Source organism: Bos javanicus, chromosome 8, assembly GCF_032452875.1.
Source record: "Bos javanicus breed banteng chromosome 8, ARS-OSU_banteng_1.0, whole genome shotgun sequence".
In the NCBI taxonomy this organism is placed as follows: Eukaryota; Metazoa; Chordata; class Mammalia; order Artiodactyla; family Bovidae; genus Bos; species Bos javanicus.
In genome coordinates, this window is record NC_083875.1 from 7310771 (window position 1) to 7336344 (window position 25574).

Here is a 25574-nt window from a genome sequence, read left to right on the forward strand (position 1 = left end):
GTTCTTTGGAAGGAATGATGCTAAAGCTGAAACTCCAGTATTTGGGCCACCTCATGCGAAGAGTTGACTCATTGGAAAAGACTCTGATGCTGGGAGGGATTGGGGGCAAGAGGAGAAGGGGACGACAGAGCATGAGATGGCTGGATGGCATCACGGACTCGTTGGACATGAGTCTGAGTGAACTCCAGTAGTTGGTGATGGACAGGGAGGCCTGGCGTGCTGGGAATCATGGGGTCGCAAAGAGTCGGACACGACTGAGCGACTGATCTGATCTGATCTGATGAACCAGTTACCAGAAATAAAAAAATCTCTGTGGGACATTAGGAATGCTAAGTAGTATTGCTTTGAGATGGTGTGGTCTGCTCTTGAATGGGGTGAATCCAGAGCGGGGTAAGTGACAGTAGGCCACCTTGTTGGGATCTCAGTAAAAATAGTGCCAATCCCACCCCATTGTGGGATGGTGTTGAACACTTTGGTGGGAGGTGTTGTGAATATGAAGCAGCAGCAGCAGCAGCAAGTTTAAAGCATCGGGGTTTCAGATGCTTACCTCTAGGATTCTAGACCCTAAGCAGGAGGGTGGGGGTCCAATAGCAGAGACAGCTTTCATATGAGGACCAGGACACAGCTGAGACTTCAAGGAGCAACCAGTTTAATGTGCCGCTCATCTTCCAGTGAACATAAGAATCAGGGTAAACTTATTCGTACCAAACTTGTTACTTCCCAGTTGAAATGCTAGGTTGTAAGACTCTGGAAAACGCAGATGATTGCTACTGTTTTGCCTTTTTTTTTTTTTTTCCCCAGGACATTTTCCCCTGAAGTTATATGCTTTTGATTATACGTTGTTGATATTTTTTAATTACATGATTTTTAGGACATATATTAAGTTAACCATAAAATACATTCTAATATACAGTTGTGATTGTTCAGTCACTAAGTTGTGTCCGACTCTTCGAGACCGCATGAACTGTGGCACACCAGGCTTCCCTGTCCTTCACTGTCTCCTGGAGTTTGCTCAAGTTCGTGTCCACTGACTCGGTGATACCATCGAACCAGCTCATCCTCTGTTACCCCTTCTCCTTTTGTCATTGATCTTTCCCAGCATCAGGGTTTATTTCACTGAGTCTGCTATTTACATCAGGTGGTCAGAGTATATGCAGTAGGTACTGAAAAATATTGTTTGGTTCCACTTATATGAGGTATCCAGATTAACCAAATTCATGGAGTCAGAAAGTACACTGATAGATGACAGGGGCTGAGGGCAGGATGGGGTGATGGGGAGTAGAAATAAGGAGTTGGTGTTTAATAGGGACAGAGTTTCAGTTTAGGAAGGTGAAAAATTCGGGAGATGGATGATGGTGAGAGTTGTACAACAGTGTCACTGAAATAAACATAAATATGGTCAAAATAGTATGTTTTACTTTATGCGACTTTTACCACCATAGAAAACATTCAAAAAATCATTTATATTTATTTTTTCTATTCATTTATTTTATTGATGTATACTGGATTTACCAGAGAAGGCAATGGCATCCCACTCCAGTACTCTTGCCTGGAAAATCCCATGGATGGAGGAGCCTGGTGGGCTGCAGTACATGGGGTCGCTAAGAGTCGGACACGACTGAGCGACTTCACTTTCACTTTTCAGTTTCATGCATTGGATAAGGAAATGGCAACCCACTCCAGTGTTCTTGCCTGGAGAATCCCAGGGACGGGGGAGCCTGGTGGGCTGCCATCTATGGGGTCACACAGAGTCGGACATGACTGAAGTGATGTAGCATATCATACTGGATTTACAGTGTTGCCTTAGTTTCAGGGGTACAACAATATGCTATAGATATTATCCTGCTGCTTCTTGCATTAGTCCAAAGTTGTTGAATTGACCAGAAATAATTATTTTTACTCTGCAGATAAATTGATGTGGACAAAACATTTATGACCAGTCATGCAATAATCAACTCATCCATCAGGAGCAAAACCAAGTCTCTCCAATCTCTGACCTCACTCTCTCTTGATGGTGACACTCCAATCTTGGAGAGGAGAGGTAGAGATAGATGTCCCCAAACTGTGATTGTTTATGGTAAAGTTCCCAGTAGGTAGGAATGTGTGGGGATAAGAATTAGTAAGGAAGTTCCACTTCCACTTGGGATGGTTCCCCCATCCATTTGTTGTCTGACTTTTGTCACTGAGCCTCTTTGGGTTTCATTCTTCCTTGGTAGGTAAGGTGCTTGGGCCAAATCAAAGATGTCTCACCTGGGATCCAGGAAGCCCTCCCTTCCCACCCTGGAAGTTGCATCGTTCATGAAGAGTTTTGGGGTTCTTTACAAGTCTGAACTTCTGCAGGACACGTGGAACATATGCCGTTTTCTAAGCAGAGAGTTCAGAGATAATGTCAGATTTCCAAAGAAGCCTGTATTCAAAAATCACTGACAACAAACAAATCAAAATTAGAATACATTATTTCAAAGGCCCTATTGAGTTCAATATCTATGTACTGGGTTGGCTAAAAAGTTCATTTCGTTTCATAAACGAGATGCCAGTCCAGGTTCGATGCACGATACTGGATGCTTGGGGCTAGGGCACTGGGACGACCCAGAGGGATGGTATGGGGAGGGAGGAGGGAGAAGGGTTCAGGATGGGGAACACATGTATACCTGTGGTGGATTCATTTTGATATTTGGCAAAACTAATACAATTATGTAAAGTTTAAAAATAAAATAAAATTAAAAAAAAAAGTTCATTGCGGTTTTTCCATATGAAAAACTTGAATGAAGTTTTTGGCCAATCAAATATTTAATGCTAGTATACTAGGATTAGGGCTTCCCTGGTGGCTCAGTGGTAGAGAATCAGCCTGCAGTGAAGGGGTTTGATCCCTGGGTTGGGAAGATCCCTTGGAAGAGGAAATGGCCACCCACTCCAGTATTCTTGCCTGGGAAATCCCATGGATAGAGGAGCCTGGCGGGCTACAGTCCATGGGATAACCAAGAGTTGTATATGACTTAGCAACTAAAACAACAAAATTCTAGGATTAAATGTGATATGGAATAAGAAAAGCCTTTTCCCAGTATAATTTCGGAGCACTAATGGCTATAGGATTTCCAAACAAATAGCCTCAAAGCCAATCATGGAATAAATATGAAAGGGTAGCCCATGATATTGCTATATCTGAATGTGTCTGGAATTCTAACACATTGAAGTCTCTTCATGTGTTCTTATTTAATGTGACAAGCCTGCATTTCCTTTGTGAGAATGCTTGAGGAATGGTTGAATCATTTATTTTGCAGACATGTGGGTGCTCTCACTCCTCACAATATGTTAATCTTTTTCAAAAAATGTTCCTGAGAAGACAACTTTGCTTGGAATGCCAATATGTTAAAGTTCATGCTTTTTGGTTGTAGATTCAATGCATGATGTTGAAATCATTTCAGGAGCTGTATGTGTTTTGTTTTGTTTTTGCGGGGAGTGGGGGAGAGTTTGGCAGCAAAGAAGGGAGTTTCCTCAAAGTTTCTGAATGCTTTTATTATTCTCAGTGGGAGTTTGCCAACAGGACACTTGAAATTTGGTTTTGGAAAGCTAGGGAATTCTTATCGTTAGACACATGGGAAAATAGAACAAGTTGTTATTTGGAGATTAAAAGGAAATGAATGGTGGTCGAGCTGGTTGGTATTCATGGACAGATTGAGTGATTCCCATGTTAGCTTTTCCTTTCAGCCCCAGAATGTCCTACACACACATTCCAATGCAAATGCCATCAAACCTATCTTTCTAGTAGACAACTACAGTGCTAGAGACTGTATCACTGTAAGCCTGAAGCTTTTTCTCCAAGGGCATGCTTTTCTAGACTGTTAGAGGCAGCAACTACATCTCTTACATCTTTATTCTTGCCTTTCACCCCATCATCATGTCTGACTCATTCTCTCTGCAGATAGTTTCAAGATTTATCTTTTTCTTTCCACAGTCACAATCTAGTTCTAATTCCATGTCAACTGTACTACTGTGAGTTCTCCAAATGCCCTACCATTTCCCGGCCCCCGCCCCACCATAATCTTTTCTCCTGTGAGCTAAGTTACACTGAGCAGTAAGTTATCCACCTCATGCATTTTTGATCTATTATCTATCTATCTGTCTGTTTCAGGATCCTTTAATATTTATCAGTAAATATAATAAACCTGCTAGTAAGTCTTATTTTTTTTTTCTATCACAGTAAATATATACAACACATATGTTCTATGAGGTGCTTGATTGTAAAAAGAGGAAGATGATAGGCAAGAGTCTTTAACATTTCAGGGAATCACAGTTTTGTAGATTACATCAGTTCAGTTCAGTTGCTCAGTCGTGTCCGACTCTGTGACCCCATGGACTGCAGCACACCAGGCCTCCCTGTCCATCACCAATTCCCATATTTACTCAAACTCATGTCCATCGAGTCAGTGATTCCATCCAACCACCTCATCCTCTGTCATCTCCTTCTGCTCCCGCCTTCAATCTTTCCCAGCATCAGGGTCTTTTCAAATGAGTCAGTTCTTCACATCAGATGGCCAAAGTATTGGAGCTTCAGCTTCAGCATTGGTCCTTCCAATGAATATTCAGGAATGATTTCCTGTAGGATTGACTAGTTGGATCTCCTTTCAGTCCAAGGGAATCTCAAGAGTCTTCTCCAACACCACAGTTCAAAAACATCATTTCTTCGGTGCTCAGCTTTCTTTATAGTTCAACTCTCACATCCATACATGACTGCTGGAAAAACCATAGCTTTGACTAGACAGATCTTTGTTGGCAAAGTATATGCTGTCTAGATTGGTCATAGCTTTTCTTCCAAGGAGCTAGTGTCTTTTAATTTCATGGCTGAAGTCACCTTCTGCAGTGATTTTGGACCCCCCTGAAATAAAGTCTGTCACTGCTTCCATTGTTTCCCCATCTATTTGTCTTGAAGTGATAGGACAGAATGCCATGATCTTGTTTTCTGAATGTTGAGTTTTAAGCCAACTTTTTCAGTCTCCTCTTTCACTTTCATCAAGAGGCTCTTTAGTTCCTCTTCACTTTCTGCCATAAGTGTACTGTCACCTGCATATCTGAGGTTATTGAAATGTCTCCCGGCAATCTTGATTCCAGCTTGTGTTTCATCCAGCCCAGTATTTCTCATGATGTACTCTGAATATAAGTTAAATAAGCAGGGTGACAATATACAGCACTGATGTACTTCTTTCCTGATTTGGAACCAGTCTGTTGTTCCAAGTCCAGTTCTAACTGTTGTTTTTTGACCTGCATACAGATTTCTCAGGAGGCAGGTCAGATGGTCTCGTATTCCCATCTCTTCAAGAATTTTTCATAGATTACATAGACATTAGACAATTATGTTTTTCTTCTTAGCATTGTTAAAATGAGAAGTCGTTGATTTAGTGTTTAATTTTTATCTCTGTCTCCAGGGAATGGACCACAGCTGTCAGTTCAATCTTATACTCACCACCTAGTCCATAGAATGGACACTATGCCTTCTCTATTTGTATAATTCTAATACTGCTTGGTTCAGAGTTCCATCAAGAGTGTTTGACCATAAAAACGCTCTATTTCTATCCTAAGAAACAAGTGATTATAGGGAAGAGGTAACAGACACTTTCAGAATGCTCGTTTTGTTTCCTATATATACGAGCTTGTTAATTAGAACTAGAAGCCAAGATTTTGGCAGCACCTGGATAATGATTCTGAATCTATATAATGGTTAGCTAGGGCATAAAGCTGACTGTTGCTCTCTTATTTGTCCTCTGAACTTACCTTTGGAAGCATGCCAAAAAAACAAACAAAAGAACCTTTACTTTCTATCTGCTTTTTAATCTCTTCCTCCTTCTCTTCTTTCCCCTTGTTTTTCCTCCTCCTCCCCTACATTCTCTTTTTTCCCTTCCCCCTCTCTTTCCTACTTCTACTATTATTACCACTCATTTCTTTTTCTTCATCAATTTCAGTGTTGTTATTTCATTGCTAAATCATATCTGACACATTTTGCAACCCCAAGGACTCTAGCCCACCAGGGTCTTCTGTCCATGCAATTTCCCAGGTAAGAACATTGGAGTGGGTTGCCATTTCCTTCTCCAGGGTATCTTCCTGATCCAGGGATTGAATCCATGTCTCCTGCTTGGCAGACAGATTCTTTACTATTGAGCTACCTGGGAAGCCAATTCCAGGGTTGCAGTAAATAATTTTGCAATTCCTGTCATACTCTGGGAATTATAGAAATAGTTCTGTTAACTTTAGAAATGTACAGTGGAAAGACTTAAAAAATAAAACTGAATTATTATATTTTTTGCTTTGGCCACTTTTCTTTCTATTTCCCTAGAAATTTGAGGAACATGGCAGGTAGTTCTATGGCTCCCAGTCTTACCTAAACTCTTAGAAAAGCAGCAATCTTCTTTCTGTAATGTTCTTGTGCTTAATAACGCTGTAGAAGATTGAGATTGATGTATGTGCGCTACCATGTGAGAGGGATAGTGGGAACCTACTGTGTAAGGTAGGGAGCACAGCTTGGTGCTCTGTGGTGACCTAGAGGGGTGAGGTGGGGGAGTGGGAGGGAGGTCCAAGAGGGAGGGGATGTATGTATACACAGCTGACTCACTTTGTTATACAGCAGAAACTAACCCAACATTTTAAAGCAACAATGCCGCTCTATAAAAAACATTATGGAGAAATAATCTAGCTTGTTTAGATTTGTATGCTTCCGTGTTGTTGTTATCTATTATATGTGCCTGTGAGGGAGACTGAGAAATACCATCCAGAGAGCGTAAAACTAAGGCGGTGCAATGGCTTGAAACCAAAATGGGGTTGTTAGGACAGGTGAAAGGGACAGTTTTGAAAATGGAAGCAGGATATTTGTGGCAAAACTAGAAAAGTGAATAAGAGGAAATAAGGTAATATTTTCAGATTAGAAAAGAAAGTCAATAAAGCTTACTATTAATGACTTAAACCTTTTCAATGAAATAGCCTCTGCGTTTGGGTGTAGAAGACACATTAGGAGTTTGAGGAATACGAAAATGATTTAAACTAGCCTCTAGAGAAAATAATGAAGAAAAGATTGCTAACTAGTTCAAGCTTTGTTGAATTTAGTCAGCATGGTTTTGAATGACTACAATCAACAGTACTGGTAGTACGAGAACAGAGAACATGGAAACCATAGGATTAACCCAAAAGAGGGGATTATCATTGCTGGTATAACAAAATGCCAGGGAAACAAAGAGGTCTATCTATGTTTGTTTTTGAACATCACTGAATTGACTTACTCTAAAAGCTAGGCTGAGACAATAGGAAAAAAATGGGCCTGAGATAAAAAACAACTGTGGAAGCAAAATTAAAATGGAGTTGATACTGCAAAAGAACTCTCTAAAATGGAGCCAAGAGGCCATTTATGATATGGTACTTTTAAATATCTTGTAATCTAAAATAACGTGCAACAGCCTATCTACTTAACAGACCTCTGTCCTAAAGTAACTTGTGATTCCTTAGACAAATATTTCCTGACTCACATCAGAGTCAATCACAAGTCTCACTGGCAACTTTTTTTTTTTGGATGTGGACCATTATTAAAGTCTTTAATGAATTTGTTACAATATTGCTTATGTTTTATGTTTTGTTTTTTCGGCCCTGAGGTGTGTGGGATCTTAGTTCCCTGACCAGGGATTGAACCCACATCATTTGTGTTGGAAGGCAAGGTCACTAAAGTATTACTCTGTTCATCAACGAGCCGCTTGCATTTCTTGACACACGACCTATTCATCTTCAAGCCAGAAAGGAAGCATTGGAATCTTTTTCCTGCTTCTTACCTCTGACTTGTTCTGCCCGTAACCTTCTTTCATAAATATAAAGTATGATGGGGATTGGGAACCAGCTGAAAGTCCTACAATACATTCTAAAGTCCAGAATAAGTCATTTGAAATCACATGTAGCTTTTTTTTGAAAAAGAGGTTTATAACTTTTTAAAAAAATGTTTTTATTGAAGGATAATTGCTTTACAGAATTTTGTTGTTTTCTGTCAAACCTCAAGATGAATCAGCTATACGTGTACATATATCCCCTCCCTTTTGAACCTCCCTCCCATCTCCCTCCCCATCTCACCCCTCTAGGTTGATACAGAGCCCCTGTTTGAGTTTCCTGAGCCATACAGCAAATTCCCATTGGCTATCTATTTTACATTTAGTAATGTAATTTCCATGCTACTCTTTCCATACATCTCACCCTCTCCTCCCTTCTCCCCATGTCCATAAGTCTATTCTCTATGTCTGTTTCTCCATTGCTGCCCTGTAAATGAATTCTTTAGTACCATTTTTCTAGATTCTGTATATGTGTGTTAGAAGATGATATTTATCTTACTCTTTCTGACTTGGTTCACTCTGTATAATAGGTTCTAGGTTCATCCAGCTCATCAGAACTGACTCAAGTGTATTCCTTTTTATGGCTGAGTAATATTCAATTGTGTATATGTACCACAGCTTCTTCATCCATTTATCTATTGATGAACATCTAGGTTGCTTCCATGTTCTAGATACTGTAAATAGTGCTGCAATGAACAATAGTATACACGTGTCTTTTTCAACATTGGTTTCCTCAGGGTATATGCCTAGGAATGCGATTGCTGGGTCATATGGTGGTTTTATTTCTAGCTTTTTAAGGAATCTCCATACTGCCTTCCATACTGGCTGTATCAATTTATATTCCCATCAACAGTGTAAAAGCGTTCACTTTTCTCCACACCCTCTCCAGCATTTATTATTTGTGGACTTTTTGATGATGGTCATTCTGACTGGTGTGAGGTGATATCTCATTGTGGTTTTGATTTGCATTTCTCTAATAATGAGCGATGTTGAGCATCTCTTCATGTGTTTGTTAGCCATCTGTATGTCTTTGGAGAAATGTCTGTTTAGGTCTTTTCCCCACTTTTTGATTGGGCTGTTTGTTTTTCTGGCATTGAGTTTTATGAGCTGCTTGTATATTTTGGAAATTAATCTTTTGCCAGTTGTTTCATTTGCTATTATTTTCTCCCATTCTGAGGGTTGTCTTTTCACCTTGCTTATAGTTTCCTTTGCTGTGTAAAACCTTTTAAGTTTAATCAGGTCCCACTTGTTTACTTTTGTTTTTATTTCCATTACTCTAGGAGGTGGGTCATAGAGGATCTTGCTTTGATTTATGTCATCGAGTGTTCTGTCGATGTTTTCCTCCAAGAGTTTTATACTTCCTAGTCTTACATTTAGGTCTTTAATCCACTTTGAATTCATCTTTGTGTATGGTGTTAGGAAGTGTTCTAATTTCATTCTTTTACATTTAGCTGTCCAGTCTTCCCAGCACCATTTATTGAAGAGGCTGTCTTTGCCCCATTGTATATTCTTGCCTCCTCTGTCAAAAATATGGTACCCATATGTGCATGGGTTTATTTCTGGGCTTTCTATCTTGTTCCATTGGTCTATATTTCTGTGTTTGTGTCAGTACCATACTGTCTTGATGACTGTAGGTTTGTAGTATAACCTGAAGTCAAGAAGGTTGATTCCTCCAGCTCTGTTCTTCTTTCTCAAGACTGCTTTGGCTACTTGGGGTCTTTTGTGTTTCTATATGAACCATGAAATTTTTTGTTCTAGTTCTGTGAAAAATGCCATTGGTAATTTGATAGGGATCACATTGAATCTGTAGATTGCATTTGGTAGTATAGTTATTTTCACAATATTGATTCTTCCTACCAAAGAACATGAAATATCTCTCCATCTGTTTATGTTATCTTTGATTTCTTTCATCAGTGTCTTACAATTTTCTGTGTAGTTTTTTTGTCTCCTTAGGTAAGTTTATTCCTAGATATTTAATTCTTTTTCTTGCAATGATGAATGGGATTGATTCCTTAATTTCTCTTTCTGATTTTTCATTGTTAGTATATAGAAATGCAAGTGATTTCTATGTATTGATTTTGTATCGTGAAACTTTGCTAAATTCACTGATTAGCTCTAGTAATTTTCTGATACTATCTTTAGTGTTTTCTACATACAGTATCATGTCATCTGCAAACAGTGAGAGCTTTACTTCTCCTTTTCTGATGTGGATACCTTTTATTTCTTTTTCTTCTTTGATTGCTGTAGCTAGAACTTGCTGAACTATGTTGAATAATAGTGGTGAAATTGGACACCTTTGTCTTGTTCCTAATTGGGGGGAATGCTTTCAGATTTTCACCATTGAGAATAGTGTTTGCTGTAGGCTTATTGTATATGGCCATTACTATAGATTCCTTCTATGCCCCTTTTTTTCAAGAGTTTTTATGATAAATGGGTGCTGAATTTTGTCAAAGGCTTTTTCTGCATCTATTGAGATTATTGTATGGTTTTTATCTTTCAATTTGTTAATATGGTGTATCACATCGATTGATTTGAATATATTGAAGAATCCTTGCATTCCTGGAATAAACCCAACTTGATCATGGAGTATGAGTCTTTTTGATGTGTTGCTGAATTCTGTTTGCTAAAATTTTGTTGAGGATTTTTGCATCTATGTTCATCAGTGATATTGACCTGTAGTTTTCATTTTTTGTTTTGTCTTTGTCTGGTTTTGGTATCAGGGTGATGGTGGCCTCATAGAATGAGTTTGGAAGTGTTCCTTCCTCTGAAATTTTTTGAAAGAGTTTTAGAAGGATAGGCATTAGCTCTTCTCTAAATGTTTGATAGAATTCTCCTGTGAAAGCCATATGGTCCTGGGCTTTTGTTTTCTAGAAGATTTTTGATCACAGCTTCAGTTTCAGTGCTGTAATTAGATTCTTCATAATTTCTATTTCTTCCTGGTTCAGTCTTGGAAGATTGAACTTTTCTAAGAATCTGTCCATTTCTTCCAGGTTATCCATTTTATTGCCATATAGCTGTTCATAATAATCTCTTATAATCCTTTGTATTTCTGCATTGTCTGTTGTAACCTCTCCTTTTTCATTTCTAATTTTGTTGATTTGATTCTTCTCTCTTTTTTCTTGATGAGTCTGGCCAGAGGCTTGTCAATTTTGTTTATCTTCTGAAAGAACCAACTTTTAATTTCATTAAGCTTTATTATTGTTTCTTTCATTTCTTTTTCAATTATTTCTGCTCAGATCTTTATGATTTCTTTCCTTCTACTAATATTGGGACTTTTTTGTTTTTCTTTTTCCAGTTGCTTTGGGTGTAAAGTTAGGTTGTCTATTCAATGTCTTTCTTGTTTCTTGAGGTAGGGTTTTATTGCTATAAATCTTTGGATTTCTTTTGCTTCATCACATAGATTTTGAGTTGTCGTGTTTTCATTGTCATTTGTTTCTAGAAATTTTTTGATTTCCCTTTTGATTTCTTCAGTAACCTGTTGCTTATTTAGAAACGGGTTGTTCAATCTCCATGTGTTTGTGTTTTTTACATTTTTTTTCTTGTAATTGATATCTACTCTCATAGTGTTGTGGTCGGAGAAGATGCTTAATATGATTTCAATTTTCTTAAATTTACTGAGGTTTGATTTTTGACCCATGATGTGGTCTATCCTGGAGAATGTTCCATGTGCACTTGAGAAGAAGGTGTATTCTCCTGCATTTGGACGGAATGTCCTGAAGATTTGAATGATATCCATCTCATCTAATGTATCATTTAAGACTTGTGTTTCCTTATTAATTTTCTGTTTGGATGATCTGTCCATTGGTGTTAGTGGGGTGTTAAAGTCTCCTACTATTATTGTGTTGCTGTCAATTTCTCCTTTTATGTCTGTTAGTGCTTGTCTTATGTATTGAGGTGCTCCTGTGTTGGGTGCATACATATTTATAGTTGTTATGCCTTCCTCTTGGATTGATCTCTTGATCATTATGTAGTGTCCTTCCTTATCTCTTGTAATCTTCTTTATTTTAAGGTATATTTTGTCTGATAAGAAGATTGCTACTCCAGCTTTCTTTTGCTTCCCATTTTCAGGGAATATTTTTTTACCATCCTCTCACTTTCTGTCTATATGTGTCTTTAGGTCTGAAGTGGGTTTCTTGTAGACAGCATATATGTGGATCTTGTTTTTGTATCCATTCAGCCAGTCTGTGTCTTTTGGTTGGAGCATTTAATCCATTTTCATTTAAAGTAATTATTGATGTATATGTTCCTATTGCCATTTTCTTAATTTGGGGGGTTGATTTTGTAGATCTTTTTTCTTCTCTTGTGTTTTTTTTGACTATATAAGTCCCTTTAACATTTGTTATAAAGCTGGTTTGGTGGTACTGAATTCTCTTAATTTTTGCTTGTGTGAAAAGCTTTTTATTTCTCCATCAGTTTTGAACGAGAGCCTTTCTGGATACAGTAATCTTGGTTGTAGATTTTCCCCTTTCAGTACTTTAAATATATCCTGCCATTCCCTTCTGGCCTGCAGAGTTTTTGCTGAAAGATCAGCTGTTAAACATATGGGGTTTCCCTTGTGTGTTACCTGTTGCTTCTCCCTTGCTGCTTTTAGTCTTCTTTCTTTGTGTTTAGTCTTTGTTAGTTTGACTAGTATGTGTCTTTGCATGTTTCTCCTTGAGTTTATCCTGTATGGGACTCTTTGCGCCTCTTGGACTTGACTGACTATTTCCTTTTCCATGTTGGGGAAGGGAAACTATAATCTCTTCAAAAATTTTCTCACACCCTTTTTTTTTCTCTTCTTCTTCTGGGACCCCTATAATTCAAATGTTGGTGCATTTGATATTGTCCCAGAGGTCTCTGAGACTGTCCTCAGTTCTTTTCATTCTTTTCACTTTATTTTGCTCTTCAGAAGTTATTTCCAACATTTTATCTTCCAGCTGACTGATGCGTTCTTTTGCTTCAGATATTCTGCTATTGGTTCCTTCTAGAGTAGTTTTAATTTCAGCAATTGTGTTGTTTGTCTCTGCATCATTACTCTTTAATTCTTCTAGGTCTTTGTTAATTGATTCTTACATTTTTTGCATTTTGTTTTCAAGGTTTTGGTCGTCTTTACTATCGTTATTCTGAATTCTTTTTCAGGTAGTTTGCCTATTTCCTCTTCATTTATTTGGATGTCTGTGTTTCTAGTTTGTTCCTTCATTTGTGTAGTATTTCTCTGCCTTTTCATTATTTATTTATTTTTTTTAAAACTTGTTGTGTTTGAGGTCTCTTTTTCCCAGGATTCAATGCTGAATTCTTTTTTCCTTCTGGTTTCTTCCCTCCTAAGGTTGGTCCAGTGGTTTGTGTAAGCTTTGCATATGGTGAGATTTGTGCTGAGTTTTGTTTGTTTGTTTTTTCACTGAAGGGCAATGCTGAGTGAGGTGGTACTCCTGTCTGCTGATGACTGGATTTGTATTTTTGTTTTGTTTCTTGCTTAGATGAGGCATCCTGCACAGGGTGCTACTGGTGGTTGGGTGCTGCTGGGTCTTATATTCCAGTGGTTTCCTTTGTGTGAGTTCTCACCATGTGATACCTCCTAGGGTTATTTCTCTGGTGGTCTAGGGTCTTGGAGACAGTGCTTCCACTCCAAAGGCTCAGGGGTTGATCTCTGGTCAGAAATAAAGATTCCACAAGTGGCTTGTTATGGCATTAAGTGATATTAGAACACATATCCAAAAATGAGAAACCAAAGAGAACCCCAGACAAATGGCAGTTACAAAATCAGGCAAATAATAATTAAAATAATGGAATATACACATATACATATACACCCATAAGCAAAATCAAAACAGTCCAACAAAAATAAAGTACAATAGATTGACCTGGTGAGCAAATGAAACCAAAAATTGTTTCTACCAGAAAAGAACTAAGTAAAGCACAAACTCAAAAACAAAATTAAAGCAAGGTGCCAACTGGAGAATAAAACAATGAAAATAAAACTAACAAATATGTTGAGAGGAAAGGAAAGGAAAAAAAGAAAGAAAGAAAGAATAGATATGCAAAGTTAAATAGAGGTAGATGAAGAAGATTTGTATATATATTAAAGATTAACTGCCAAGGGGAAAAAACAGTAGGAAAGGGAAACAAAAGAATAAATGTAGAAAAAATATTATAGGTTTAAAAAATTAAAACAAAATTATAAAAAAGAGAAAAAAATGGAAGAAGAAAGAGAAAAGGAAAAAAAAAAGGAGAACTCCACAGAACTACAGAAGCCCAGCATACAGGCAGAGATTTAGAACAACAATAAAAAGTGTAACTGAATATACACATATACATATACACTCATAAGCAAAATCAAAAATGTCCAACAAAAATAAAAGACAATAGATTTACCTGGCAAACAAAGGGAACCAAAAATTATATCTACCAGAACAAAACTAGCTAAAGCATAAACTGGAACACAAAACTAAAGCAAGGTGCCAACTGAGGAATAAAGCAATGAAAATAAAACTAACAAATATGTTGAGAGGAAAGGAAAGAAAGACTGGATATGCAAAGTCAAATAGAGGTAGATAAAGAAGATTTATATATACGAAAGATTAACTGCAAGGGGAAAAGAACAGTAGGAAAAACAAACAAAGGAATAAATGTAGAAAAAGTACTAATAGGTTTAAAAATTTTTAATTAAAAAAAGAGAAAAAAAAAAAGGAAAACTCCTAGAACTGCAAAAGCCCAATGTAGAGGCAGAGATTAATAACAACAATAAAAAAATGTGACTGAGGAAAAAAAGAAAAAAGCTCAAAAGCTTAATTAGATTTCATAGTGCCAATAAAATCAACAACTACCACCAGGGGCGGGGTTGGGGGGGGGGGGGGAAGAAAAAGAAAACAATCCAAAAGAATCTACAGAACAAGTCAAAACATAAGAATAATAACTGTTTCTCTTGAGTCACTGCTGTCAGAGTCCTTTCCCTTGCTGGGAGTCACAGTCCCCCTCACCTCCCTAGGATGCCCTCTAACACTGTGCTGGTCTCTGGACCTGCTGTGGGGGCAGCTCAGTTTCTAATCTGGTCTTACTCATCTGTGTTCTTGCCTCCAGTGTCCACAGGTATCAGAACTAGTGTGTTTCTTTTTGTTGGAGTTCTCAATGACCTTTTATATATTCCATAGACACAGAGTCTGCCCAGTTGATCGTGTGGATTTAATCTGCAGGTTGTACAGCTGGTGGGAAGGCTTTGGGTCTTCTTCCTTAGTCACACTGCCCTTGGGTTTCAATTGTGGTTTTATTTCCACCTCTACACTTGGGTTGTCCACTGGGGTTTGCTCCTGAGGCTGCCCTGGAGAACTTGGGTTTGCCCCTGTGAGGGCCAGGTGTGGAGGTGGTGCAGCTGCTTGGGTGGCATGGATTCTGGCAGCACCAGGTATTCAGGGGAGTTGGTGGCTAGGGCAGCAGGAAATATAGTGCTCTAGAAGAGTATTGCAACAAATATTAGCCAATATGCTCCAGTATTCTTGCCTGGAGAACCTGCCCTCCCTGACAGAGAAGACTGACAGGCCACAGTCTACAGGGTCGCAAAGAGTTGAACACTACCAAAGCGACCCTGTACGCATAGAAGCAAGACTATTTGCCTGTGGCGGCTCTTGCCCCAGTGAGAGTTGAATGTGAAGATGGCACAGCTGCCCTGGCAGCTGTTGAATGTGAATGTTGGCACATCTGCACGCTGGCGGCCCCAAGTGTGCAGAGACATGGACTGCCTCTGCCGCGTGGGAGTTATTGTCTTATCCGTCTTTTTTCAAGCATCTTGTAGCTTGTGATCAGAAGACCTCTTTGGCCAGTCTTTCTCCATAGCTCTGCTCATTCAGGCACTTAGAGGGCTTCCTTGCCTGGGGTCTTTCTCTGTTGTTTGGCATGTCAGGCACATAGAGGAGGCCCCCCTGGCTGGGGTCCTACTCTATAGATGGGTGGGTCAGGCACTTAAAGGGGCACCCTGGGTGGGTTCCTACAATGTAGTTCAGTGTGTCAGGCATTTGATGGGCCAGCCTCTCTACTGTTCAGCTGCCAATGCTGGTGTGTGGTGGGAGACAGGCTATGGTGATGGCTCCACCCCCTATGGATAACTCAGCAGTATTGCCTTGGCTGCTCAGTATTCCAGGGCTGCTCAGCTTTCCTCCACAGGCTTTTCCCACCACAATCTCCTCTCTCACACCCCCTCAATCTGTCTCTCTTCAGTCAAAAGCAGTCCTCACCCAGGGATTGCTCTATAACCTGTAAACTCCAGCTCCCAGCTGCTGCGTTTTCTAGGGGATCTCTGGGGTATGTATGTATGGCTGTGGCAAGGACTGCCGGATTCTCGTTCCATTTAGGCTGCCAGAGATCAGCTGTTTCACCCTCAGCCTTAAATGTTTCTCCCTGCCCCAGACAATTGCCCCGATGTGGGGATTGGACCCCCTGCTTCAGTTCCCCCACTTGCCAAGGGCAGGTCCTGTCCTACGAACACTGCTGTTTTCCCCCCTAGTTCCTTCATCCTACCGAGTTTTGCGTGGGTCTATATATTCTTTTCCACTCATCAGGTATTCCAGTCTGCTATCAGCTGGTGCTCTGCGTGCACTTCCATGTCTGAAGGTGTATTCCTGATGTATCCGTGGAGAGAGATGTACCCCACGTCCACTTACTCCTCCACCATCTTGTTCTCCCCTGAAATTACATATAGCTTTGGTTGCCCTATTACTGTGTAAATTTGTAGCTTAAGTGCAGCTATTCCAGTGTAATGATACTGAAGGATATAAGAATCATCCAAACTGGCATTTTGTTTAAAAAATAGATGGAATATTAATATAATCTATAGTTTGTGCCACAACCTTTGGATGGCTAAATTCAAATCCCTTGAAAAATAATGACCATCTTTTTCCTTTTTGTTATATAACATGTTTCTCTAATGTCTATCACAATAAGTTCTAGATGCATCATAGAAGAAATATCCTTCTTTTTTATACACACTGTTTCATTTTGACTTTGTACTTACAACTCATAATTTCAGTCATTATTTATGCCAACTATGTCAAACAGCACTCATGTTTCTTTTCGATTTTTTTCCTATTTAGTGTGGCTTATGAATATGCAATTATATTTCCTCATTTCTGTTGTTTTTCTTAACCTGTTTTTTCAGAGCAAATTTTCTTCGTTGAGTAAAAATGCCACATTGAGTTGAGCTGGATCTTACTGGTGACCTTGTGAGTGCTTTACTAATATATGCTGTTGAAAGGTTGTTGTTGAATCACGCGAATACACCGGGATTCTTGGCCCCCGGAGGAGAAGAATTCAATCCGGGGCCAGAGACGAGGCTTGATCACTCAGAGCTTTTGTGTAATAAAGTTTTATTAAAGTATAAAGGAGATAGAGAAAGCTTCTGACATAGGCATCAGAAGGGGGCAGAAAGAGTACCCGCTTGCTAGTGTTAACAATGAGGTTATATAATCCAAAGAATGTCTGGAGGTTGTAAAGACCTCCTCCGACCTACTCCCATAATTTACATTTTAAGATAACACTGTCCTCAGGCAAGATACATCCTTGTAAAGACCAGGTATACTCCCATAATTAACATTTTAAAATAACAGAAGGTTGAATCCAAAGACTGTCCTTAGGCAGGATACATTATTGTTATATAATCCTAAGGAATGTGGAGAAAGAAAGAAAAGTTTGTCCTTTCTTCCTCCTTGAGAATTCCAGACCCCTCTCTCCTTGGGGACCCCTAGACTCCCTATCAACCTGCCTAGGAAATGACTCTCTCACTGTCACTTTCTACAACAAAGATGTTAGTTAAAAGCATCAATTGTAAAACTAGTGGGATTTAACAATTTCATAACATTTTATTTTATTCGTTTTTGCATGGACTGATAAAACAAGAAGTAATATTAACTTTTTGCTTTCATTTTAGAAAAGGGATGAATTTCTAATTTTTAACTTAGAATGTCCCATCACTGGATGCTTTTAAGAATTTGATTTGTGTAACTAATATTTGTCACTTTGCCATGTATATAATCCAATCACCTAGACACTGTGCAAACATCTCTGGAACTTGGCGACAGAGCATGACTTTCCATAACCAGTGTATCAGCCAAGTCCCCAAATTCTCATTGTTTACAGATATCTGTCCTCATGAGATAATTCTGAGAAAAATGAAACGTTTTGTGGTAAACAACTTTTCAAGCTTGAAGAATCTGTGCACTCTGTTCCTTTCATCTCAATCAGTAATTCACAGGAATTAGAATTAGGAAAATTATTGTAAAACAGGAAAATCATATATTAAAAATGTTTTTTAAGCTGCCACAAAATGGCACTATCTGTGCAAGTGAACATATGGTTTAATCTACCTGCCAAATACCTAAATGTTTACCTCTTGGAAAACAGAATGTATAGGTTAAATAAATTTTCAAATACTTTTGTCTTGTAATATCATTGACCCAATATTGGTGGTGGTGGGGCGGGGGTGGGGGGGGTGGGGGGGTGGGAGGGGCGGGGGTGGCGGGGCTTGTTTCTCTTCCAGGTGAAAGATGGTCTTGAGTAGCCTCTCCCTGTTTCGTTGCTAGACAATGCATCTCCCACTGGTCTTCCCTGGATTTTTATTCTTCTGGATCACTACCTAGATGTTTGTCCCTGTCTCAGTCTCAGAGATGAGGGACGTGTGTGTGATGTGACTGTGGGTGTGTGTGTGTGGGCAGGTGTAGGTAAAATTTCCAGAAACAATCTTGTTTTGCAAAATGGATGCAATTGTCAAGTGCAATAGGCTAAATATCTCTGAAAATGTGTGACAAGTTACAGTTTCCCAAGAATCAGATTGATTTTATTCCACTTATTTTCTAAGGAAACAATCACATCTCCACTGCTCAAGTTTTACATCATCATTCCCTGCAAAATTGCGCTTTCACTTTCCGGCTGAGAAACAAAAATACAACACTTCACTTAATTAGATTAGATAATAACTGGAGAAGTGGATGTGTTGCTACCTCCAGAAGGGAATGTGGTAACCAGAAGTTGAGCAGATGAAGAGCTAAAGTGACTCTCCAGCTTTTCTGAGTTAGTTTTCTATGTTTTTTTATTACTTTGTCTGAAATGCAAATTCCCAGAATGCCAGACACACCCATATTTCAATGCAAGTACAAAAACAAAATCGAAAGCCAACCCTGGTTGAGTTTATTGCCTGTCATTTTGATTGGACTTATTCCCTCCCCGCTGCTTCTCACCTCTACTAATTTGGATTATCAAAAGCTGTCTCTGTTTATTGGGGATAACACATATATTAAGAAGGTAACACACAAGGGGCATTCCTCCGTAGAGATACTCAACTGACAAGAGTGCTCTCTTCTTGCTAATGACTGTGAACAATACCAGATATTACTGATGTGTTTTTTCTTTTTTGGGGGTGGGAGGGAGCAGCTGACTTTTGTTGGGAAAGGTAATAGAAACGAACCTTTATATCCAGCCCTTGTTGCTCTTGGGCTTGTTTTCTTTTCTCACACAAGATTAAAGGGTACGTTTACTTGAGATTCTACGTTCTGGCAAGCTTGTTGCTGAATTTGGCAGGAGCATTAAAATATCTTTATTAGAAGCCATGAATCAAGTTCCGTCGCAGAATTCATAACCTTCCAAACCTGGCTGCCTTCTTTTGTCAAACTTCACAGAAAGATGTGGCTTAAACTAAAGCTAATTTTCATATGCAGACATCCAATGATAATGGTAAAGCTTCTTCTATAGCATATGTGGGAAGTCATCGTTTAAGTGAAAACACATCTACCCGTGGTTTAAGTATCTGTCTATGGAAGTTCTGAATATAAGCCAGATAACTTTGCCTATGAAAAGAGTTGGGTTGTAAAGGAACTCTGATGGATTTTGAAAAGCACCAATATTTTCTTTGAGTCTGATGAAAATCCATTGGCTTTGGTTCTTTAAAGATACATGTTGGAATTGTTATAATGAGAAATTCTGTCAGTTCTTGCTTAGAGCAAAGGTTTGAAATTGCTTTCTCAAAATTGTTTCCAAGTTCTAGAAATCTAGCCTGAGGGAGCCTAAAATCTCAGAGATCTACAAGACTTAACCTGCCACTCAGGCATGAGTCCAGCTATCAAGGGAAGCTACAACAATGAGGGGATTTTTAAAATATTGGCAAGAGATTTTAGCATGTGTTGAGGCTCCTCTAAACTTGAGTCTTTTTTTTTCAACAGCAGAACTGCAGCCACAAGGCTTTTCACAAGTGAAAGGTGACATAAAACATATAAATCTGCAGAATGGGCCCAGAGAATCCCAAAGCCTTCTTTGATGCTAGAAATGGTGGTGAGAGAAGAGTGGAGCAGAAACCAGTCTCTTGATCAAGGTTAAAAGTGGGAAAATACAGACTATCTGTCCAAGAGATCAAAAGAAGCATCTTCAAGGTGAGTTTTGTGTGCACTGTTATTCTATATGAGTGACAATAGGTAGACTAGAGTAATAATTCTGGCTCGACTCAGAATCATAAAACTGTCCATATAACAGAGTTGAATGATATTTTTAGAAAATCACTAGGTAAAAGATCCGGAGAAGGCAATGGCACCCACTCCAGTACTCTTGCCTGGAAAATCCCATGGACAGAGGAGCCTGGTGGGCTGCAGTCCATGAAGTCGCTAAGAGTTGGACACGACTGAGTGACTTCACTTTCACTTTTCACTTTCATGCATTGGAGAAGGAAATGGCAACCCTCCCCAGTGTTCTTGCCTGGAGAATCCCAGGGACGGTGGAGCATGGTGGGCTGCCGTCTATGGGGTCGCACAGAGTTGGACACGACTGAAGTGACTTAGCAGCAGCAGCAGCAGGTAGCAGATCACTGTTTATGTATGCTACAGTCGTGGACATCAATGCTTTATACACCTATTGCTTTGTACAAAGTAAAACTACTTTGATTGTTTATGAAAACACTGTCCATGAGTTGGAGGCATTAGCTTTATGTTTTAAAAATGCTGTGTTTTTAAGATTGGATGTGATTATTTCATAGAGAATAATTCTATGTTAGCACAGACTAGCAATAATTCTATGTTAACAAAGACTGAAATAGCACTCTCTTTTTCAGCTCCTATGACTGCTTCTATAATACCTCGATAGTTGAGCTGTGGATTCAGTGGCTAAACAATTCAAGTACATTATGTCCCTTTAGGAGAAGGCAATGGCACCCCACTCCAGTCCTCTTGCCTGGAAAATCCCATGGACGGAGGAGCCTGGAAGGCTGCAGTCCATGGGGTCGCTGTGGGTTGGACACAACTGAGCGATTTCACTTTCACCTTCACTTGCATGCATTGGAGAAAGAAATGGCAACCCACTCCAGTGTTCTTGCCTGGAGAATCCCAGGGACAGGGAAGCCTGGTGGGCTGCCGTCTATGGGGTCGCACAGAGTTGGACATGACTGAAGTGACTTAGCAGCAGCAGTATGTCCCTTTAGGTCTCAGATGACCCAAGAATGCATTTTTTTCAGTTGTGTTATTTTTCAGCTCACTGGATACATTGTAATAGGTTGAATCCTGTTACCGCCAGTGTCTGTCTATTGTTTTTGATTGTTCAGAGCACTACACCAGGGTGTGACCCTGTTACTTTGAGACACATAGATTAGGAGATGGAACACCTTAGCTAAGTGTGAGTGCATTTAACACACCAGCTGGCACATCTCACAGCTACTGAGTGTTGTAAACAATTCCTTGTATATAAAGTCTTACAGTACAAACTTGACTGAATGGCTGAGGAAACAACATGCCATTGTTTCTCCTGCAGTTGGCATCTATTAAGAATGTTTGGCTTGGAAGTTTATCCTTCCCTTTCTATATAGCTAAACTCTCTGTCAAAAATTAAATGGAGTTTGAACAAACTCTCCAAGAACTAGGAGGTATTTGATGAAACTCTGTTTTGTTTTCCAAGGTAATTGCTGTGCCCTTCTTCTCTGGTACAGACTGCCTGTCACAGAAATTCCCATAAATTAAACTTATTTCCATGAGGTGGGAGATGAGGAAAGAACACCTCTGTTTTAGTTTCCTCCATGGAATAATACATATTTGCTTTATATCATGAGAGGGTGATAGGTTTAGATTCTGCTTCCAGATGTCCACATGGTTTAATTTAAAAAAGAGTATTATTTTCTTTTTCTGATCCAGAAAGAAACAGCTTCATGTCAATTTGTAAGTTATAAGTTGAAGGAAACTGTTATGTAAATACAGAAGACTGATAAAAGAGAAGAAAACAGGACAAGTTGAAGGCACTCTGCCCAGGAAAAAAAAAAAAAGCATATAATACAAATGACTTTTTTAAGAAAAACAAAGGCCAAAATGTTTATATGATTTAGCACGGTCTGAATTATATGTAGCTCTGGCCTCTGAGATCATCTCCAGTCCAATATATTTGCACACAGCTCATGTCCTAGAATCTTTGCTATATATTTCAATAAAACTCTTTAAAGTTGAAACTAAAAAAGAAAAGAGAAACAGTATGAATAAGCAGGTTAAGACTATGATGGCTTACCTAAGGCAGATATTCATCAATCCAGACATATACTACTTGGAGTAAATTTAATTTATAAACATAAAATTCCATAATCCCTAAAAATTAAGATTTTCCTTTTCAGTTGAAGCTTGGTACTTTTAAAGCCTCTTGTCTTTATCTTTAAGCAAAAGCATGTATAAGAATTTCATAGACTTGCTCTTTTGTTTTACAAAATCCATTTTATTTTTTTTATTTTTTTTCTAATTTTATTTTATTTTTAAACTTTACATAATTGTATTAGTTTTGCCAAATATCAAAATGAATCTGCCACAGGTATACATGTGTTCCCCATCCTGAACCCTCCTCCCTCCTCCCTCCTCCCTCCCCATACCATCCCTCTGGGTCGTCCCAGTGCACTTTAAATAAGGAAGATTGAAAAAGTCCTTAAAGATCTTGCAACTCCATCTTGTCTCTATCAACAATTTAAAAACAACAAGCTAGTGTTTTCAGAGAAAAAAAATAGAATGGAAAATATTAAATACATGGATTTTAGATGGAGAACTAAAAAGTTCAGTATCACACAGTGTATATTATATGTGAGGTCATATTTAAAACTGAAATACTGAAAGGAAATCCATTTAATCTTTGGAAAAATGCTTCTTTTCTTTTATAATCATCTGCATGCAGTAATTTAAACATACTTATTATCTTTATTACTGAATATTCTTAATGTTTGACAATTTAATACATGGAGATTTCTTGCATGTTTTTATTGAATATATGACACACTCATATATATACATATGGAATACATATACACATATTATATATATATATATATCCATGTATATATTCACCCAATCTATAAACATCAATATTTTGAGAAGTGCTGAATATTCTGAGAATTCAATTGAAAAATTCATGAATGAGTTTTAAAACAATTTATATATATTTAGATTCAGGAACAACCAGGCTATTCAAATAATTTCAGCTTTGAGTAATTGTGCTTGGATGACCAAAGTAATTCTGTTGAATTTTCCTAGTCATTTTTTGGGAGGGGTGGGGTGTGGGTGGAAGTAAAACTGTGCAGGCCGCAGTGAGGCCTTGACAGACCTTAGCCTTCTGGTCAGCTGGTGTTTCTGAGCTCAATATTGGACCTGTTGGAATACTTACTAATAGAGTAAAGACAAAAATAATAACACAATTCAAACAATAAGACAAAATTATTTGAGCACTTACATAACACATGCATAGATAATTACAGGCCATCGATTGGGCTTCCCTAGTGGCTCAGATGGTAAAGAATCTGCCTGGAATATGGGAGACCTGGGAAGATCCCCTGGAGAAGGGAATGGCTACCCACTCCAATATTTTTGTTTGCAGAATTCCATGGCCAGAGGAGCCTGGTGAGCTACATTTCACAGGGTTGCAAAGAGTCAGACACGACTTAGGTGACAAGCAATTTCACTTTCATATATGATATATTAAATATATAATTTCTCTTTAAAACTCACAGGAATCCAGTGATATAATTACTATTAATTTTGTTAATCCAATTTTCTATTTAAAAAAAATTAAAGTAGAAAGAAGTTAGTTACTTGGTAAATGGAGATTCTTAGTATATGGAGTTAGTAAATGGAGATTCTTCCATTTATGGCTAATCAGACCTGGCTTCCTGGCCTGGATGATGTTAAGGTCCTCTTTCTGATCTGTGCAGGAAGAAATAAGCTAAGATTTATTTGGCATGTACCAGACCTGAAGTTAGACCCAAAGGTAACAGCTCAGACTGTTCTTTCTTTAGATAATGATTATGCAGGGAAAAGCAAGGAGTTGATTTTAAAAATCAAAATTAGTTCTGTCACAAAAGAACAGAGCTCATACCCAAAGGGAAGAAAAGTAACCTTAATTGGTGTGACCTTCTGCTGTTACTCAGAAGCCTTTGGAGTCTGTCCCTGAGGTGGGTACCTTATGAATTAGCCAATATGTAACCAACATATAAAAGAGTGGAACTTTAGACATACACTGGGGAGGCTGAAACTCTAAACTTCTAATTTCTAACCCTCTACCAGTGAGTCAAGTGGCTTAAAGTATGTCATGGGAACACTGGGTAACCTATTAACAGCACAAACAAAAACAACATGCTCAAATGCTTTCAAAGAAAGACATTTTAAACACAAGATATTATCATTATTGTACTTAGAATAAGGAAATAAAGCCCATTGCTATAGTCCTAAAATATTTCCTCTGGAGCTTAATTTTCCCAGTATTTAATGAATGTTTTGGTCCATTTCCTTGCAAATGTGTGAGAAGGCCAGAGGAGTAGAAGAAGGTGAGGCCCTGGATTATCAAAGAATAACACGGTAGGAAAATATAGGAGCATTTAGATATTCAAAATCTAAAGTTTGCCACTGAACTACATTTATTATTTATAGATTATTTTTAAGACTTAGAAGTTGTCTTCTGATGTTTGGGTAGCTAGAAAGGTAAGAATAATAAATTATTTTTTAAAATATAGACATATTCATTATTTTCTCTATATAGAATCTCATGACTTCTGTAGTTTCACTTTGTCTTTGTTTTTTCCCTCTAGGAAATATGCCAGTATACTGAAGGTTAGACATCATACTGAAGAATTTACTGCTCTAAGATTTTAGCAAATGTCACATCTAAGGCTGTGATTTACACAATCAAAACCTCTATCTTTAAGGCAGACATTTTCAGAGGAAAATAAAAACTAAGTTCCCAAGTTTGCCTTTTGCCGTTATTTCAAGTTCCTTCTGATAAGTATTTCATGTATTTTTTAGAAGTTGGATTCAGACTCTTTGGCTATAAGAATAAATCATAATATCAACTGATCATGATGACCATCGTGAGAATGCTGTGCTAATGGACTTCACTAATTTTCATTTTTCAGCATCACAGTTAGAAATTTTTTTTAGAGATTTATAAACCCATTTACTTTGGCCACTTGAAGCAAAGAGCCAATTCACTGGAAAAGACCCTTATGCTGGGAAAGATTGAAGGCAGGAGGAGAAGAGGGCAGCAGAGGATGAGATGTTTGGATGGCACCACCAACTCAATGGACCTAAGTTTGAACAAACTCTGGGAAACAGTGAAGGACAGAGGAGCCTTGGGTGCTGCCATCCATGGGGTAGCAAAGAGTCAGACACGACTTAGGACTGACCAACAACAAACTCATTTAAATAGATCTTTCTACTGAGTCTAGGATTCTCTGCTAGACTCTATTTGGTTTAGCAACTCCAAAGTTCCCTT

General features: G+C 38.4%; 1 long non-coding RNA gene across 2 annotated transcripts; it reads left to right on the forward strand.

The window, feature by feature from the left end:
- Positions 1 to 5717: 5717 nt before the first annotated feature.
- On the forward strand, positions 5718 to 25201 carry LOC133252404 (uncharacterized). Of its 2 annotated transcripts, none has more exons than XR_009737917.1 (3): positions 5718 to 6049; positions 20030 to 20236; positions 24892 to 25201. It is a non-coding gene; the product is annotated as an uncharacterized LOC133252404 (long non-coding RNA). The 2 variants fall into 2 exon arrangements; XR_009737916.1 differs by lacking the exon at positions 5718 to 6049 and adding an exon at positions 18941 to 19115 and having other exon boundaries at positions 24892 to 25200.
- The last annotated feature ends 373 nt before the right edge of the window (positions 25202 to 25574 follow it).